Source organism: Urocitellus parryii, chromosome 2 (assembly GCF_045843805.1).
Source record: "Urocitellus parryii isolate mUroPar1 chromosome 2, mUroPar1.hap1, whole genome shotgun sequence".
Classification (NCBI taxonomy): domain Eukaryota; kingdom Metazoa; phylum Chordata; class Mammalia; order Rodentia; family Sciuridae; genus Urocitellus; species Urocitellus parryii.
In genome coordinates, this window is record NC_135532.1 from 118,520,359 (window position 1) to 118,541,202 (window position 20,844).

Genomic DNA, 20,844 nt, shown 5'->3' on the forward strand with positions numbered 1-20,844 from the left:
GGGTCCCCGTGGGTTGACTGAGATCCTGCAGGAAGGATTTTCTCCCTGCAGTTACAAAGAGATTGCTCTGTGTCCCACAGCACAGCACAGAGCCATGACATGAGTACCCCACCCAGCTGACACCCAGTTACACACGGCTCTGCCACCGGGACGCTGGGAGCTCAGCAAGCACTCCTGGCCCCGTGTCACCTCCGCTGCCCCTCCACCGGGCTCTCCCACTGTGGGGGGCACGTTAGGGTCCTCCCCTCCCGCAGGTCTCCCATACTAACAAGCTGCGGGTCCTGACTGTGTGATGGTTAGGGTTCCCGAAAGACAGGTTTGAAGTGGGCCATGATGTTCTTGGTCCAGGTAAGTGATGTGGTTGCTGACCCACAGTCAGTGACATTCGCGCGGGGGACGTGGCCAAGGCTACTTATCCTTATCTCCCTCCACAGTTTTTCTTGGATTCCTTTGTGGGTCAAAAAAAAAAAAAAAAAAAAAGTAAAATGTGCTTTCTGGAATTGTGGATGCTAATTTATATCTCCTAAAAGAAACACACACAGAGGAGGAGCTGTCCTTTGTAGATGGCCACTGACTCCAACAGGAGCACAGCCAGGTGAAGCCCAGCGGCCTCCTTCCATGGCCAAAGGCCCTAGCCTGCCTGCCTTCTGGAAGCATCTGTTCCCACCCCTGATCTTCACTATCCTCTATATACTGTAACTGTCAGCTTGTCAGGGGCCACACTTCTGGCCCTGTGCACATGTGAGTCTCCTGTGACTCACCTAGGAAAGTCTCATCCACCTGCAAAACCCCAAGGGGCCATCACTCACTGCCTGGCATCTCACAGGCCAGCTCCCACGGCATCGCAGCCCAGTCGGCGGCCTACCTCTGTGCACTAGCTCAGCTCCATCACTGTGCTGGACACTCTGCCTGGCAATTGCACCCAGATACGTATTAGTGCTCTGAAAAACCTGCACATATTTTTGAGGGCAGAGACTGTCTCATCATACAATTAATAAGTGCTTGATAAAAGAAATCAATGAGCCTTATTGTTATGTACTAGAGGAGCAAAAGGGAAGTGAGTTCTCATTGATGTTTTATCAAAAAATGAAATAAATTCTTAAAAAGAAGGTGCCAACCTCTCATTGCTCTGCTAGGGCTCAACACAAGGGCCCAGGGGTGTTGGTGCCCTGGGCTGCTCTCCTAGGGCTCACACACACCCAGGCCCAGGGGTGCTGGTGCCCTAGGCTGCTCTCCTAGGGCTCACACATACTCACAGGCCCAGGGGTGCTGGTGCCCAGGATACTCTCCTAGGTCTCTCACACACACAGGCTTCATAGGTGCTCTGGGTTCTCTCCTAGGGCTCTCACACACCTAGGCTCGGGGGTGCTGGTGCCCTTCTAGGGCTCTCGCACACCCTGGCCCAGGGGTGCTGGTGCCCTGGGCTGCTCTCCTAGGGCTCACACACATGCAGGCCCAGAGATGCTGGTGCCCTTGGCTGCTCTCCTAGGGCTCACACATACCAAGGCCCAGGGTGCTGGTGCCCTGGGCTGCTCTCCTAGGGCTCATATACAAACAGGCTAGCACTCTAGTGCCTGGGTTCACTAGCAATCCATGGTGAGTGAAGCAGGGTCACTCATTGGTGCTGGTATAGCTGATTGAGCAACATTTCAGTTTTAAAGCTATTGACAAAAGCTTTAGTGATTCCCTCTTGGAACTGATGAAGTGAAATCTGCACGAATACGATAAACAATCTTCAAACCCACTTTAGAAAGTACTTTTGAAGCCTGGTCCTCATTGTCTCCAATACAATGAATCCTCATCTCCATGGGAGCCCCACCACCTCTGCAGGGACTGATACCACGAAGGGCATCTAAGCCATGCTGATCCACTCTCTGTGCCTGTGCTCTCCCCTATGTTTCTCACAACTAATGGCACTTTCAATCTCCCCTGGAAGTGGGTACAGCTAGTATATATGACTTTTTTGAAAAATCTTTCCCAATAGAATTTCAATAGCAAATCTGCCTTCCATAAACACAAATCCTCCATCCATGATGAGGATTTTACCATTAGAAGCAGAGGGCCTGATCTGTACAGTAGAATGTTCGTCAAGAACTTAGAGAAGGAGCATGTCAGAGCCATCCTAAAGTGACAGTCACAAAACCAAGAACTTCCCCAACCAGCCACCCCAAGTCCTAAGCTCCAGACACCTACAGAGCAGGCTGATGACACATAGCCACCAATGACAGAGGAGAAGGTGAGCTCTGCCACCTGTGGGTTGGGCACAGGGAGGGCCTTTGTCAGGAGCTGAGGCATCCTCCAATCCCCAGGAGGGGAGGGATGCCCTGAGGCCACAAGGGAGTGCCCTGTGGAAGGGAAGGGGAAGGAAAGCAGCAGTGAGAGCCACCTTGGGGACGACAAGGCACATCCTTCTGAAGGGGGATTCCTGCAGCACACTCAAGGTGAACTTAACAGAACCCGCAGGGCATAGCGGCCCAGGCCTGGTGGGCTGTTAGCTGTGATGTGTTCCCAGAGACTCACACTTGAGAAAAATACACGAAGTCCAGGGGGAACATAACTAGTTGTAAAAGCCTGGACCCCATCAGTGTGCTGACCCCTGATGGGCTTCGCCAGGTAGTGACTGGAGGCAGGTGGGGTATGGCTGGAAGCAGGTGGGGTATGGCTGGAGGCAGGTGGGGTGTGGCCGGAGGAGGGGGCGCTGGCAGCGTGCCTTTGGGGTACTTTTTGTATCTGGCAAAGGAGTCTCTCTGCTTCCTGATCATCATGTGAGCTGCTTCCCTCGGCCACACTCTTCCACCACCATGATATGCCTCACTGTGAGCCCCCAGGAATGGAGCCCACTGTCTACAGAGACCTCTGAAACTGTGAGCCCCCAAATAAACTCTTCTTCCTCTAAAGTTGTTCTGGTCGATCCTTTAGTTACAGTGGAGTAAAAGCTGATTAAAACATTACGGCTGGGACTGAGGCTGGGGCTCAGCAGTAGAGCGCTCACCTAGCACATGCGAGGTACTGGGTTCGATCCTCAGCACCACATAAAAATAAATAAATAAAATAAAGGTATTGTGTCCAACTACAACTAAAAAAAGAAAAACACTACAGCTAAGGAAACCTTGTTTATATAAGAGTCCTACTAAGTGTAAAATTGACAAATCTTGTGAAGTGCCAAGGAACATACCTCAATATTTGGGATTCTACATGGATCAAATGGGGATAACGGGAACATGGGACACGTGTGTCACATACACTCATGACCTGTGAGTACCAGAGTCAGCTGGAGAGATCTGAAAACAGATTGCTAAACCCACCCAGAATAGCTGATTCAGTGGGCTGGGGAGGGCCTGGCATAAGCTCCTGAGTGACAGTAATGCCACAGATGTGAACCACATGTCAAGGGCCACTGCACTCAAAACTCCTTATGGTCACACCTCCCATCACAATGACTGACAGCATTGCTCTTGCATGACCAAGAGCCAGATGGGTCCCCAGGAGATAAAGGTCCTTAAAGGGAGCAGGGCAGCAGCAGTAAGGTGGCAGGAAGGGGTGAGGACTTGGCACTTGGAAAGCTCATGACTGTGTCGGGGCACCCAGCATGCCTTGCCGGGGGTTACAACAATGGAGAACTGAGGCTGTGGCTAGCAAGAACAGCAGGGGTGAAACTGGCCCCAGCAGGGCAGAAGCAGCCCACATTACTATAACAGTGCACCAGGCAGACGTGAGAGCCCAGGCACACACTGAGAAGCTGGTGAAGTGCTACTGCCGCTTCCACGCTTCCACGTTGGTGACAAGAAGCTGGAAACAGGTCAGGTGACCTGCCTGGGCCTCCTAACCTGCAGGCAGGGGGCTGGGGCGCTCACTCACACCCTGGCTTCAGAACCCAGTTTTCAACCACGGTATTTATGACCTCAGGAAAGAGCCTCTGGCTCCTACACGGTATTTCCTGTAATTTTGATAACTTCCGAAGCCACCCCCAGACTCCAACTCCACAAACAACACATCCATGTGTGGGCTGTGAGCACAGGGCCTGCTGGCTCAGCAGCTCAGGCCCAGAGGCACACACGAACCTCCCAGGGCTTCCCCAGCAGCTCACGCTCATCTGCTGAGCGCCAGCTACGTGCCAGGCACCATGCTCGACACTTGCAGGGATACCTGCTGCTCTATTCTTATAGCCCCACAAGGCAGGTATGATTAGTTTTCATGCTGGGAAAAAGTAATGAAAGTGAAGTACAAAGTCAGCATATGGCATCCCCCATTGGGGCACAGCACCCATCAGCACCCAGGGCAGGTCTGCAAGCCAATCACAGGCAGGTGGGTGCAGACCAGCACCGCACCACCCCGCAGTCCAATGTCAACCCAGCAGAGAGAAAGGGGAGGAAGTGGCCCCTGGAGAGATGAGCGGGAGCTCTGCAAGCATGCAAGCTGCCACAGCCAGGGGGGCAGGAAGGGCAGGCCCTCCACCCTCTGAAGACTCTTGGCTCCTCTAGCACTGAGGACTCCAGGGGAAGAAGGTCCCCAAGTGGCTTTGTCTGCCTCAGGTCAGTGGATCCTCTGTCATTGCCCCAGCATGGGGTAAGCAGCGACTGAAGTAGCACACTGGTCAGGAACGCAGGCCACAGTGAGTGCAGATGCGGTAGGTGGGGAGGTGCACGGTCACCTGACTTGGAACCTCAGGGGAAAGGCTGCCAGTCTAAGTGGGAAACTGAGGAAGGAGCTCACTGGAGATAAAACTCTGAACTGCAGCTTGAAAGAAGAAACAGCACTCAGAAGGGAGCACAGCCGCTAGGTCAGAAGGAAGGCCACACAGGGGGCATCTGGACATGGGGCATCTGGAACCTGAAGCATGGCAGAGCCGGGTGGTGCAGTCTGCTCAGCAGAGGCAGGACAGGGACTAGTGCCCTGGAGGCTGGCCAGACCCCCGGCCAAGGGAACGATCTTCCCTGAGACAGGGAGGGGATGAGGAAGAAGACAAGAACCTCAGGTCAGAGCAGACAGAAGAGGAACAGGGAAGACGCTGGGGTGGGGAGGGCAATCCCCTGTGCTGGAAAACAAGTCAGTCAGGGAGAAAGTGACAGCAGGATGAGGCCCTCTGAAGGTCGAAAGTGACCCTAAGGCGTGGGAGCTGGAGGAAGCGCACTTGAACTCCCATAAAGCACGGAAGGACAGCAGCCGAGTTAGCCAGGCTTTCCCCAGGGTTCCTGAGGACAGGTCAGCTAGTCCTCCCTACACTGAGACACGCAGTGACACCACCACACAGAAACTGCCAAGGAGCAAGGAGCAGGATCAAAGGCCATGTCCCCACGGGCAGGAGCAGCTTGGTAAGAAAGTGGGCAAGCCACACCCAGCCCTCCCTGCCACCTTGACGTCTGACTTCAGTTGTAAGATGGATATTTGCACGTGGCTCTGCCGAGTGATAGCCACCGTAAGCAACTTTACCTGATGTGTATGTGAATACTGGTAGGGCTTTGTTTTTAAAAAAATATCAGCGGAATGTATTAAATTTATCTTCGATTAATATTTTTATCTTTACAGTTGCTGTGTAACTGTATTTCTTCAAACCAGGAACACCTGCACTGTGAGCAACACACCCTGCTCCCATGGGTCCCAGACTCGGCCTTACCCTCCCACCATTCCAGGGTGGGGGTGGATTTCCTCCTCAGCAGAAGAGAAAACTGTCAGTACAGATCACAGAAAGTATTTCAAGGACTATTCATTTTATCATTAAAGGGAACCTAGGAACGTTCTCAAGGCAAGTATCGGGAAACACCATAAGCCCTGAGCTGAGGTGGGCGTTCAGCTTCTAAGCGTTCTGACCTCACTGTGCACACAGATTCTGCCGGTCAGTTAACCCCTTCACTCTCTCTTGGCCTTTCAACAAGAAAGCACTGCTGGCTCCCTAGGCACCCACCAAGCTCCAGGCAATGGCCCCTGTGAAGCTCCCTTGAGGTTCCCTCCCCCAGGAGGCCTCCCCAGGCTCCCTGCTGGGCAGGGATCAGCTTCCTGCTGGCTTTGCCCACAGTGAATGGATACTCATCCCTGCACTCTGGAGTCCACCTGGCCTGGTCTAGTCCTGCTGCAGCCTAACGCGGCCTCTCATGAGCAACCTGCCCACAGCTGGAGCTGGATGAAGTGGCCAGCCTCAGAGGGAGTATCACCACGGGGCAGGGGCCAGACACAGGCCAGCTCAGACTCAGGTCCAGTTCATCTGCCCCTTTCGTCCACCATTCTGTGTAAAGTTCTCAAGCCAGAAGAGGCAAGTACTTTATTTGAAGCCAACCTGACAGATGCAAATCATTCCAGGTGACAGATTAAACATAGTTATTCAAGCCACAGGGACCAAAGATAGCGATCTCTTCAAAGGCATATTAAAGGGTTTGTGAAAATTACACATGGCACCCTGGGTGTGAGTCACGATTAGAATGGCTTTGTGCGCAGAGATGGACCAGTAGGACCTGGTGAAGGCTCAGGCTATGTGGAAAAGGCATGGGATTCAAGAGAAATCCCTAGAGCTAGGTTTCAGTGACAACCCTCTCGTCTTTGGTAATAACGAGTTACTGTGCTATCAAGGTCTTCGACAGCCTTCACGAGCATTTCCTTGAAGAAATGGCTATGTCTGAGATTATAGTGACAGAGAACAATGAGGTCACAACACAAATGCTAGGCACTGGAGGGGACACTGCCCCAGTTCACACCAATGCCAAGTAAAGAAGGGAGGAGAGAAAGAAGTTGAGGCCATGGAGGAGCCTCCCAGAGGCCAAGCAGCCCAAGGACAGCTGCCCAATGACTTACAGCCGCAGGGAGGGGCAGAAGCGAAGAGCTCACTTCAGGGCTGAGAAGCCCACCTGTCCCCTCAGCCAATTCCAATTCTGTGGGAGATGTGAGAAACACCTCTCCCCCTTGGCACCTCTGTCTCTTGAAGACTATGTTTTGAGAAGTCCGTGAGCTTATGAGAACTCTCATCCAAATACCTAGGTTCAAAGTAGGTCATTTAATAGACACTGAACCCAAGAAAAGTTGAATGAGCCACCCAGTATTAAAAAAAAAAATAGAATTTTATTCTAGGACTTGTCAGTCAGTAATCTAAGAACCAGGCTTAAAGACTTAAAAGGCTTCCCTTCCCATGCCAAATTCTAAATCCTGATGTGGACAGCTTGACATGTCTAAGGACCCAGAGTCTTGAAGCCCCTCCTGCTACACATCCCCCTGGATGGACTTGGCAGACACAGATTTCAAAAACCAAGAGGAGCCAAGCACAGTGGACCACACGGGTAATCCCAGTGACTCAGGAGACTAAGGCAGGATTCAAAGTTCCAGGTCAGACTCAGCAATTTAGTGAGGTCCTAAGCAACTTAGTGAGACCCTGTTTCTAAATAAAAAATAAAAAGGGCCGGGATGTAGTTTGGGGGTGCCCACTATAGAGCTCCCCCTGGGTTTAATCTCCAGGACCACAAAAAGGGAAAAAAAATTTTTAAAGTTCTGAAGGATTAATGGGAAAGTAAAAATAAAAAAGTAGAGGAATTAACCTAAAGAATTAAAGAGTCTATACAGCATCAAACCAAATGTAACATGTGATGACTGAATTGCACTTCAAAAAAAAAAAAAAAGGCTAAAAGATAACATTAAAAATTGTCAAAATTTTCACATGGGAGTATGTCTTTATTCATTATCTCAACATTATTATCTGGACTTATAATACTATTGTGATAAAGTAAGCAAATACATATTGCTTTTTTGGAAATACATGCTAAAGTTAAGTTTGATCCATGTTAAAATGATGCACCTTAAAACACATTTCCCCCCAAAAATGTATGTATGAGTGTGGGTGGTGTGAGGAATGTGTGAAAAACGGCAGCAACTGGTAAATCTGACTGAACCACTCCTTCACCTGATGTGTGGGTTTAACAGCTTTAAAAATAATTCCAAGAGGAAATAACACCACTCTTAGCTGAAACAAAAAGGAATTAAAAAAAAAAAAATCTAAGCATTATGGTGGCAGAAATGCACACATAGACACAAAAGATGTCTTGTATTCAAAATAAATTTGAGATTTGTACGGGCTAAACAACATTACTAAAATGCCACCCTGCATTTACCAAGATCTTCCAGCGAAGCAGCAAGGCAATTATTACTATAAAATCTCCCAGGGCTTTTATGAAATGTGAGACTTGCTATAAAAATCAGCAGAAATAAAACTCCGCTGGTTTACCTTTCGATGATGTGAACACTTACAAAGTTATGGGCTGGTTGCTGGCCACTGTTCTCAAGGCCTGCACTTCTTTCGTGACTAAACATGAAGGATTTCCCTTTTCAAATGTCAGGTAAGACCAGCTGCAACTCGTCCTAGCTTGAGACTGGCATAAGGCATCACAGGGAGACTGCTGTGCTGAGGCTGACTCAGGTGAACTTGGACATTACCAGACTTGGTGTGCACCGTCAACCGGAGGTGGACACAGCTACTGTCCCCAGACAGGGCTCACCTGGCTACTGGCTAGTGAGGAGGGGAGGCCTGCTCTGCCCCAGGCCTAACTCAGGGAAGGACACAGCCCCACCTTCCTGAGCAGCCACCACACACAGCCAGGAGCCTGGACACACACCCAAGGACCTAGACACACACCCAAGGACCTGGAGAAGCCTGCAAGGTGGGAAGGGCCCATCCCAACTCTCTTGCACTTCACCTTTTTTAAAAGGCCACTTAAATCCAGGTGATAAAATATTGAGTTACCAAAACATTTTCCTTTCAAATTTATAATTAAGGAAAAAAATCAAAACCATCAGTAAGGGGGGGGGGGCATTTTCCTTAAAGTTTAAAAAAAAAAAAAAAAGATCACTGACCCAAGTAAGAAAGTCAACCCAGGTATTAAAATTTGAAGTTCATAACAGAGCAGAACTGGCTATATTCATGTAAGGGAAGTCTGTTGAATAACATCTTGGGAAGGTCCCTACTATGCCATCTCTCCTGGGAATGTGACTGGCAGTCCTAAGAACATGTAGACCTTTGCTCAGCATGCTTGGAAAGGTTGCAGGGATGTCTCCCTTTGAATTGATGCTCTTAAGACTTGGCAGTTGTTCTGCCAGCGAGCTACTGAACAATGAGCAGCAGATCATTCATTCTCTCTTTTTTTTAATTTTTTTTTTTTTTTTTTTTTTAGTTTTAGTTGGACACAATATCTTTATTTATTTTTACGTGGTGCTGAGGGTCAAACCCAGCGTCTCACACGTGCGAGGCAGGAGCTCTTCCAATGAGCTACAGCCCAGCCCAGATCATTCATTCTTTATGCACCATGATAAAAAGAAAAAGTTCAATTCAAAAGAAAGTCTGCAGGGCATGACTCTGCTGCTCAACGGCATGGACAGGCTGCACACGCTCCAGGCAAAACACAGAGCTGTGCAGACAGCCTCAGCCCCAGCAAAAAATTGCAGGTTACCCCAGGACATGCTCACAAGATTAGGCCAACTTCCATTCGGAGGCCTTCGCTAGGTCATGACACACAAACCCCACCCCACTCAGAATGGAAAAATACTAACCTTGTAGTTTTCTGCATTTGTGTGTTTAGGAAAAGGCAACTGAAGGAATATAATTTTGATACCCCAATACTGGCAACTGGACATATTTGCTTTTCTGTACATAGAAGGAGAACCAACTATTTTATTATTTATTATAATAAATATATATTTATTATTTCCTTAAGTCATAAGCACACACTAATATGTATTACAGATGTACTGGCATGAAAAATGTTTTCACCTGACATTTGTTTTTAATTTCTCTTCATTTATAACAAATAGTCATAAGTATTGATTCCATTTGGTTAAATTAACTTATTTAAAATGTTGCATTCAAACAAATCCCAGAACTTGAGATTTTTTTTGAAAGTTCTAAAAAAAATTAAATTTTTTAAAAGTATATTATATAAATTTATCACTGTGATGTGCTTTTCAGAAAGAATAAAACAAATTATTTTTTCATTTTGAAGAATAACATTAATGGGATTCAGTGAACCAGTCTCTACGTTACCTTTATTTTAGAATACTTTGTATAGTTATATTTGTATATGTGTGAAAATAATCTACAAATTTCCTCAGATTCTAGAATACCATTACTGGATTCCAAAAGTTATTAACGCTACTTACTATAAATGTGTTTCAATTTTACTCTCTAAATAATGTGTGTAATAATATTTTAAAGAATTTCTCTCATGAAATATATTTTTTGTTCCTTTTTAAATCCAGAATTAACCTAGCCAGGAGGCTACAAATACTATTTTCTAATAGAACCCCCATACACACCCCAAAGAAAGAAAGAAAGAAAGAAAGAAAGAAAGAAAGAAAGAAAGAAAGAAAGAAAGAAAGAAAACAAGACAGAACAAATCCACCTGGCCTGAAGCCGGGGCTGGCGAGCAGGCCGAGCCGGAGCGCTGCCACCCACCCCTTAAGCCCACTCCTGATGCTCAGGTTGCAGCCTCTGCTGCTCAGGTGAGTCACCGTCTGATTGCTGCAGGTCCAGGAAGCTCTCCACCGTCTACAAACCTCACCTACTCCTCAAGGTGAGTCATGCACATTATCAAGAGCAGGTCTCTCCAGTTGTTCCTGGGCAGGCGCGTTTGAAAGGGTGCCGCCGAGGGCGGCCTCAGAGGGGCAGGGAGCACCCAACCCTCCCTGGCAGGGGAGAAGATGCTTGCCTGCTGCACCCCACCAGAAAGCCCACCTCACTGCCAGCCTTAATCCCACCTGACTCCTCATCAGGGGAGGGGAGCTCGCCACAGCTGGAAGGCACTGGACAGGTGAATGGACAGCGACCCCACACTGAAAGGTAAGAAAGCCTCTCAATTCTCTTAAAAACCGCAGTGGATGGGACGCAGTGCTGATGAAGACTGTAATTATACTTCTCCTTCAATCTGAGGTTTGAGGGAAAAGCAGAAATCAGATGCGGGTTGTATCATATCCTGGCCCCTAGGAAGGACCCCTGCTTCAGCCTCCTGTCCCCCAGGCAGAGCCCAGCCGCCTGCTACCCCTCCTGGGTGCTCCTCTTGGTTGCACATCCATCCAGTAGATTGCTTTCCACCCTGGCTTCATTAGAAGAGCAAAATCCAAAGCCACTCATGATTGATCCCCAGGACCCCAACTTAGGTCTGCCTCCTAATCTTTTATCCATATTTCTTTAAAAGGGATCAAAGGAAGAAAAAAGGATTCTTTTTTGTCCCAGTTGCTTCATTTCAATAGAAAGAATCTCGGTCTTTCACTGTGCCACAAAGAACAGGGCAGACTTCATTCTGATGCCTTGAGACAGCGTGTCTGAACAGGCAGGAAGGCCGGGAAGCCGCCGCACCTGGCCACAGGCACCGGCTCAGCCATGCTCCCCTCTGACTGTTGGGCAACTTGGCACCCAGGGAGGAGAGGAAAGGCAAGATAGCTTTCACTCTTCTAAATTAGAATAAAGACTTTAACCCATGAAGTCCCAGGTTTCCAGGTCTGCAAGAGTAATTGTTTCAAAGTCACCGAAAGTGGTATATTTGCTGTTTGAGTTTTTATACATGTTCGCCATCAGGGCTCATGGGACAAAGTGGGTTAAATGATGGATGCACTTAGGGTAGAGAGAACTTTTATTTCTTAGGCTAAGCTTTATCTACAAACAGTTTCACATCATGTTCTCAAGTTGAATCTGTTGTCATGTTAGGTATAATAACATTTATAATAATGGTTTTCTTTTATAATTCTAATTTGAGACTTCAATTTGTAACCAATATGAACAAAGAAAAATTATTATATGTTGGGGGTTAGCCAGACACCCTGCTGAAAGTACACGATTATTTCTGCCCATTCAAAGTGAACTGTCTCCATGAAGCTAGGCAAGGAAAAGGCATGTTCTGAGTCCCCTACTCAGGTCATTGTTCCCACACCTCTCTAAAGACTGCTGCGGCAGGAATGCATGGGAAGGAAGAGGAGAAGATCTAGCTAGCTTCTTAATTCTCTATTTTTTAAAGACACAGTCTAGAAGCCAGGAACAGTAGTGCAAGCCTGTAATCCCAGCGGCTCTGGAGGGTTGCAAGTTCAAGGAAGGCACCAGAAAATTAGTGGGGCCCTAAGTAGCTTAGCGACCCTGTCTCAAAAACTAGAAAGGACTGGGGATGTGGCTCAGTGGTAAAGCACTGCTGGGTTTAATCAAGAGTTTAAATAAATAAAGGATGTAGCCAAGAAAAGAAAGTATTTAGTCAGAGGACCATAACTATTTCATGAGGGCCCTGAGGGGGATGTTTGAACCTGAGATGGTCCTCACAGAGACACCAGGAGGGAGAGGAAAGTGCGGTAGATCTATGCTCTCCCTTGGGCTGTGTGCGGCAGCTGGCCAGCTCAGCTTCCTCGCTTGATATCTTAGTGTGTCGTTCTCTGTGAGAACACTCCTTTCAAGCTAGCTCTAAGGGGATGCCACAGACATTTAAGGAACAAAAGACCACAGTGCCATTGTGTTTGCTATGCTCCCAAACTGAGAAAAGCTACAAAAGTCCGTGAAAGTCCCACAAAGCCCAACAGAAGGTGCTTGGCGAAGGCCGCAAAGAAGCAGAGGTCTGAGCCAAGTGGCTCCGAGTCCCCGGGGAAGGCTCTCTGCACAGCACGAGGCAGCAATCGGTTTAGGGAATGGAAAGCCCAGGGCTCAGCAGAAAAGTTGGGGTCACCAGTCACCAGTGTGACCTGGGGAAGGCTCCCAGTTCCCAGAGGTCTCTGCCCCTGCTCCCAGGCACAGTGAGGAGATTTGATTGGGTGCTTGTTGGACGCCCCTTGCAGGGGAAGAATCCAAGACCAGAAAGGCTGAGTTTGAGGAACTCCCTGCAGCTGGCTGGGGCAGAGCCAGGGGGCCTCTGGTTTGAACCTCCCCAGCTTCCTCTCAGGCAGTGCTGGGTATTTGGGGTGAGCCTTGGGTTCTCTGATAATCAAGCTCAGCACCTCAGCTCTCCTCCTGGGTAAGGGGATCCATAGGGGCAAAGGGCCTCCTCTGTTTCAGGCCAGGCTCCCATCTGACCTGGCAATGATCCCCACACCTGAGACCCCTGTCCATGCAAACACAGGTGGAAGAGTGCACGCCCCTCCACCCTGCATCCAGTGAGCATCACTGGCCTCATTAGCATCCTTCCTGGCCCCAGATGAGGGGATGTCCACTAGCCTGCACTTGGAGGCACACCAGGCTTCACCTGGTACGAGGCACCAGAGCCAGTGTTTCCCATCCATGAGTTTTCAATTCCACTCCTCCATCATTCCAAAGAACGTTCATCATTTTGCAAGGAGAGGGTAACTCCTTCAACAACGCTTTCTGTTTTGTTATGTTGGGGATGGAGGAACTCAGGGCCTTGTGCGTGTAAGGTAAATACTGCCTCTGAGCCACATCCCAGGCCTGCTTCTGTCAGGGCTCACACAGATCTGCATGCCACCCACTGTCCTTCCTGCAGTGGGATAATAATTAGCACACACTGCTGGATTGATATGTGCCAAGACTCCTGAATATCTTAGGGGGGAAAACACGCAATTTTTAAGATGCTCACTCCAGCACCCCAATTGACAACCCAGCAAACTGAGGGCTGAGTAGCCGAGCAGCAAGAAGCACAGCTGGAGCGGGAGCACGCTGCCTGCTAGCTACCCTTCTCCTACTGCTTCCTGGGTTTGGAGCAAACTCGTTATTTGCTATCAGTTATCTCTTTTGTGGCAGTTGAATAGGTAAAAATATATCCATTTACTGTACACTTGCCATACAGTTTGACTATGGGGAATAGCTGATGCTGCCAGGTACGCTGACACAACTCAGGAGGCTGAAGCAGGAGGAGCACACTAGAGGCTAGCCTCAGCTATTCCACCTGACTTGTGCTCCAGTCCAGGCCTGGTCCTCACTGGCTGTGGCCACAGGACAAGCTCTGATGCTGCACCCACAGGCGGCACACATCTGCTGGGAGGAGTTCCCAAGCCTCAGCCTTCATTTGAAAGAATGAGAGAAACATTCTTACTTCCACTCAAGAGCAGCATATGGACCCTGAGTTCTTATTAAATGCCAGGTCTGAATAAAAGGGCCATGCTAGGGCAGGACCCCGTTAGGTCCACGAGGACTGCCTTCCAGAAGGGGAAACTAGGGCACAGAGGGTGGGCAACTCACCCAAGTAAAGAGATCTGAAAGTTGAATCCAGTGTCCTTTTAATAAGTCAAAATGCATGTGACTTAGAATAGCCCTAGGTGCACAGGGACATCAGCCAGCGCCCACAGAACCCTGTAGTACTGTTGTCCCTGCCACCTCCTGAGAGAGGGGCTTGAACCTTGGCACTTCCAGGGGAAGGCTGGGCAGCCTGAAGGGGCTTGCAGGCTGGAGAGGCCGCTGGCTTTCAGCCCCAGAGCACCTCTCCATGAGACACAGAGTAAGTGAGGCCTGGCTGGTGAGGTCCAGGAGGCCAGAGCATGTTCACGGCTAAATACAAGAAGATTCCAGCTGCCCTCAAAGCACAGCCAGTGTTAACAGGCAGCAGAAACGAAGAACCCAAGGTCCCCACACCATAGGAGCTCACGACATAGCTGAAGAAAGAAAAATATTCATAGAAAAATGAGGTCTGCACAGACTCCGGAGTTCAGCTGCATGGTGCTTAGGCTGAGAATCAAGAGGCCAGAGCCAGGAGGCCAACGAGCGGAGCCAGCTGCTTCTGGACCGTAGGCACTGAGGGCAGGTCACACCCCTGGGTGTACAACCTGCCAGTGCACGCCTGCCCCTCCTCACACCTGACAGACTCAAAGACCATAAATAAGAATGAAAATGAACCATTTTAAACAAACTGACTAAGAGGTTACTGGGAAACCCACAACACTGTTGCTGGATGTGTTTGCTGAAGCCACATCACACCTGGGCAGACTGTCACGGCTCGGGCTTGCAAGGAGACGTTGACTTGCCCTGGGAGGCCACAGTCCACTCATCCCTGGTCTTGAGAACAGTGTTCCTACAGGCATGCTAGCAAGCTTTCCTGACTTCAAAATGCTTGGTTAAAACAAACACTAAAATAAGGGTAGCTGTGATTCTTCACCCTAATTGTAATCTTAGAATCTGGCAAGTATAAGGAGGATGAGTTTGGACAGGAAGGCCACCCATCCCAAACAGTGTAGCAAATGAATGAATCAGAGGGACAGTGGATGCCACCAAGGGGCTAGGCAGCTTCCACTTAGTAGTGCCTGTGGTGTTGACAGTGCATCCAGAAGGTCCCTCTACACCCCGGTACCAGCATGTGCTTGTTAATCATCAACATCACCTTCTCCATCCTGCCTAAATCAATCATTCAGATTCCATGCTGTAAACGATAAAATATACACAGAAAATGAAAAAAAAAAACGCCCACTCTGTGCTCCACAACATCTCAAACACGACCCCTGTCCTTCATCCTGAGACCCAGTCCTGTACAAGGCATGCTGGGACAGCATGGTCTCTGCTCATGTTCAGTCGAGACCACAGGTTACCTAACAGGTACCCATCAGCCAGCCAGTGCAGAGGCCAGCTGGAACGCTCCAGGCTATAGAACACCCTACAGCCCAGATAGCAGGAGGGGGCCAGGCACATACGGGTCCCTGAGGTGTTTTCATCTCACTGCTGCATCTTCATAGTCCCTCTGGGAAGAGTGAGCAGGCCCTTCTCCCCATCAGGCTGAGTCTAATTATAAGAACTCCCGAGTACTAGACCTAGAAGAGCCAACTGAAAACACCCATTATGACTTATGGTATAAAAACATGTTCCTGTGGTCCAATCTGATCATCTGCACCAAGAACAAAGATGCTTTGTAGCTTCTGAAAGCACACAGATTCCAAATCAATCATGGTGGCATGAAGTGCTCCATCACTTTGGAAGGCAGAACAAGATGTTCGTGGAAAAGACACTGGCAGGTGGCTGCCAAGGTGGGACTGGGTCAGAGTGGGGACCTCCTCGCATGAGAACTAAACATAGGTCAAGTGGGTTTGGAGAGTGGACCCTGCCTGCCAGGTGCTCTGTCAAACACTGGGGTCAGAAGGACGCAGGGATGCTTGGGCAGGCAAGAGAAGAAGAAAAATGCCAAGTGACAGCTGAAGGTAGGGCCACCAAGCAGGAGGACAGGAAGCTGAGACGAGGGCTCGGCTGGTCTCACTGAGGGGTGAGGAGCCTGCCTCCTGCACCAGCACAGGAGGGGTCTGCAGGACAACAGGCCAGCCGGGCTGGGAACCGAGGGGTGGAGGGTACACTGGGTTAGAAAGGGAGCCTGGTCACCTACAGGGCCTTGGGCTGGGCCCTGGACAAGACCGGAAACCAGCGAGGGCAGAGACAAAGGAGGACATCAAGCAAGGAGATGTGGCCAGCAGAGGAAATCACACGTGAGAAATGAGAGGTGACACGGACACTCAGGTCCCCATCTCTCCACGCGAGGAAGCTACCAACTTTATACAGCCGCTCCAAAGAGTCATTTTCATTCAAATAATTCCACTCATTAGAGGAAGATTCTTTTTTTAAAAGATGATTGATATCAGAAGTATACACTTACACAGGAATACTTTGAAAATAACTCTAGTGCGTAAGTCCTTTCTAAGTACATTAAATGTCAGGTCAGAGACTTTTACCTTGGATATGGGGGTGGGGTACTTGCTTTCACTGGAGGAGAGAAAAGGGAACGATGAGGGTTTGATGCTGATGAAAACCAAACATCCAGTGGTGTTGTGAAGACAAGGGGTACAGACAAAGGGTAAACTCGGTGGCCCCAGTCTCTTTAGGGACTGCTTTTACTCCCTAACCTGAAGAGCATTAAGCTTTGATTAAACTGCCACTCACTCAGGAGAGCTACCTGACAGCCATCCTGCTGGGAGAGGCCTGGAGGACACCTTTCCCAGTCAGCCATCCAAGGACCCGATCAGAACACAAAGGTGACAACCAACCACACAGACAAAGCTCTACTCCACAGCACAGTGCTCCGGCCACAGGGTGGCCCTGCCTTTAAGAGCGGCTATACAAGCTTAGAGAGAGCCTCTTCTCCTCTGCACAGCTGGCAGATGGTGACCACTCCTGGGCCCTGGTCAGCCCCACCTGTGCTCATCTAAAGCCACTCCACTGGCTGGTTATGCAGACTGCAGCCCCAAAGGCCCAGCGCAGCTGCCTCAGCATCTATGATCCAGGATTTATCTGAGTACCTTTCACTTGGCTGGAACAGAAAATTCAAATGTGTATTTCAAATGAAAAAAAAAACTGCAAAATTTGATGAAGACTTTCATTATTAAGCAGAAAAAGTATGTTTCCCTGGAATTTACCCTTTTATATACCATGGCGTTGACCACAGCTCACCAGATTCTCATGGCACCTTTAGGAGAGAGCACAGGTGATTATTAGTCTCCTCTTTTCATAGATGAGAAGGCTCAAGCTCTGAGAAATAAAATGATATGTCCAGGGTCAATGAGTCAAAATGAGCTTGCCAACCAGATCCAGGCTCAGGAGGCCCCTTGGGGCTGCCCACCAAGCACACTGCCAGTCTGGGGCCGGGGGACTGGGCTCACGGCCTACCCTGCCCCTCACTATCTGCATCCTGTAGGGAAACTTGATTTTTTTTTTTAACCAGGGATTGAACCTAAGAGTGCCACATTCCCAGCCCTCCCCCAACTTTTAAAATTTTATTTAGAGACAGGATCTCACTAAGTTGCTAAGGTTGGCTTTGAACTTGTGACCCTCCTACCTCAGCCTCCAGAGCTGCTGGGGTTATAGGCCTGCCACATACAGCAAAGTCTTGTTGAGGTTTCTCTCCTGTGCTAAAGGAACAACCAGGAGGAGGACTGGGGTTAGAACAATTCCATATAAACCCTGTCCTCAAGGAACTTACAGTCAAGTTTGTACCTTCTCCACCCATAAAAATACACACACACACACACACATACGGTGCAAGGTGCCCTGAAAAAATACGTGAAGTCTCAGTGTGAACCAAATCATGCCTAAAGCAGTCTACAGACACCAACACAGCTATGGCAGAGACTCTGAGGGCGGCAGCTGAAAATGTGAATGAAGTGCTGCAGTGCTTTACATTCCAAGGCCCCAGGAGCCCTCCTCCAAACATTAATGCATTAATGAGATGCTTGCTGAATACAGTGACCTAATTCCATTACACAAGAGGTACCTTAGGAGCAGTGAGGCAACCCTCCTCCCCGGGGCCTTCAGCAGAGCTGTCCTCTCAGGTTGTTGGAGAGCAGGTGCTCACAGGCGCAAACACAGACACAGGCACAGGTTTAAACTGGCAAAGAGTCTTGGGTTATAGGTGACCACAGGATGCGAGAGGCAGAAACTTTACATCTAAGGTCTTCTGTGAAGGTCTCGTCTCTGTCACTAAAAACTGGGCTACCTCAGGACTCCCACAGGACCTTCGGGGGCAGGGCTACTTCTCAACAGGAAAGTGGGGACATGAACCCACTTTCTAACATCCTCACGGCTGAGATGTGAGCTTGCAGAGGGGCAGCAGGGAGGCCAAGAGGGCCTATGAGGCAGTCGTTTGAGAACCACCGGCACCAAATATGAAGTCCAGAAAATCACTCAGGGCAACTGTGTTCAGGGACCATTTATCTTTCAGCTCTTGACCAGAAGGGCAGTAATGAGACTCATGGAGCCCAGGGAGAGTCTGGGTCGCTGTGGCCCGGCAGGGCCCTTCTGCCCACTCTTCCTGATTAGGAGGGTTTCCCCAGCATGTACAAGTGACCCCCTTCCCCTGCTGGGGTCCAGCCCAGGACTGCAGGCCTGAGTGCTCCGGGCAGCCGCTTGCTTCTGAGCCCTAGATGTTGCGGCTCCCTGCTCTTCCCACCTCCCTTGCTCTTTCCAAGGAGGGGGCAGGGGTTCCATCAGCCTCACTCCACCACCAGTGAGACCTGAAGACCTGGAGTCTCCACGTTTCCAACAATCAATGCGGCTAACGGGGTTTTCACTTGAGGGCCCAGCAGACCACTGGGAACAAAGCAAAACTCAACGATGACAATTACTGAGTCCTTGAGAAGGAACAAAACAGGAACTCCTGGAACTATTTTTTTCCAGGTTACTAAGAGGTACCAGGAGAACCATTTTTCAAAGCACACTAAGTGATGGTCACTGACAAAAGGGAAATCAGAAAAGGGGTTTGTAGGGCTGGAGGGAGCGGGGAAGAGAGGACAAAATCCAAGCAAAGTGTTCCAGAAGCCATCTGGGTTCACTGTAACCTCAAAGGATCAAATGGTGACTGGACCAAGGGTCGCAAAGTCAAGTGACCATAGGACCTGGCAGGCAAGATCCTGAGGGGGAGGACATCAGCAGGGGCACTTTGAGCATGTAAGGGCTCATTCCCCAGGGACAGGGCAGCTAAAACTGCTGGACGGTCCCTGCTTGGTACCAGCAGGTCTTCCCAATGTTCAGGATAGGACCCGGATCTGGATTCTTGTGAAGTTTCCTGATGTTTTAAGGCAAATAAAACTAGAGATCTAGTTTGGAAGCTGAACAGTCCTTCACAAGTTTGGCAGGGAAAACGGAGCCCTCCCTCTTCCCGATCTCCCAAATAAGCCCCCAGAAGCCTTCTTTTACTCCCCAGCAGTGTAACAGAAAGAGCTGCAGCTTCAGTTCCGATCAGATTCAATGTGAACCCCAGCTCTACCCCATCACTCACTGTGTGAGTCAGGACAAGTTAATTAAACTGTCTGAACCTCATTATCCTCCTACCTGTGGGAGAAAAAAGAATTTCTAGGTCGCAGAGTTGCAGGGAGGGATGCTTGAGAAACCAAATCATGTGCGGACTTCAGAGTCCAAGACAAAGAAAACACTGGTACCTGGGAGCACTGTTCCCACAACCACAACCAAAGCAGGAGCAAGGAAGACAGCCCCAGGAGGCCACTGAGGGTGGCTGGAGGCAAACAGGAGGCCCCTGAGTAGCGATAGCATCTCAGCCTCAGGAAGGACTGGGAACCTGGGCCTGCCACAAACACCACATTCTCCAATGGTTTCATCAGCTTTGAGCTGGAGAGCTGGAGGTGGCAGGGCAGGATTCTGGCCCAGGAGCAGCCCTGGAACCAAGCCCTGATTCCTCTGCAGCAAGCTGCCTCTTGCAACACCCTGCAAGTGCTGGACACGCAGAGAATGCAAAGCCTCCTGGGGCACACCACGCAGGGATCCCAGGCTGAGCACAGCGGGTGGAGACAAGCTGAAGCAGGCTGAGCACAAGTGCCAGTCACAGGACTCCTGGAGGGCAGCTAAGGCCACAGAGCACACAGCAGCATCAGCAGGAACAGGTGCAGGAGGACACAGGGCAGCCATGCAGCAGGCACCTCACCTATCAATCACAGCACACAGCAGGAGGTTGGTGCACCTGGGCAGGCTGCTCCCACAACCGCACCCCCACCTCCCAATATGGACAAATCCTCACACTCACATCATCTGCCATGTGGAGGGTGAGGAAACTGGGAGGCTTCTGGAGTCCAGGAGTCAGCCAAAGACTAGCTTCAGGCCTCCACCATAGCACCTAGGGGGCAGGGCACGGGCTTCCACTCCCCTTGAGCTGGGAAACTCATTTTAAAATGCTGAGCACTAAATGATGAGCTTTGCAAACTCTGGCATCAGTTCTGTAGTCCATGTCCACCTTACTCCCTCTGTCCTTCCTATAACAGACTTGTTTTTTGTTGTTGTTGTTGTTTTTAAAGTGAGAGTTGTCTGAAATTGCTGCCCCACTTCCTCCTCTCAAAAGTATTACTCAGCCTCTGTCACCTGCCCTGAGCAGGCCCAGCACAGCACATGCAGCATGGGCCACACCACCACCTGCCCCTGAGGCCCGCACAACGGCCCGGTGCTGCACTGAGTCCCTGGACATCCCCACAGGATGAACTGCCCAG

General features: G+C 49.7%; 1 protein-coding gene across 2 annotated transcripts in view; it reads right to left on the reverse strand.

The window, feature by feature from the left end:
* Med12l (mediator complex subunit 12L) overlaps positions 1 to 20,844 on the reverse strand; it is a 271,847-nt gene that overhangs the window by 85,579 nt on the left and 165,424 nt on the right. The gene's annotated exons all lie outside the window — the stretch shown is intronic.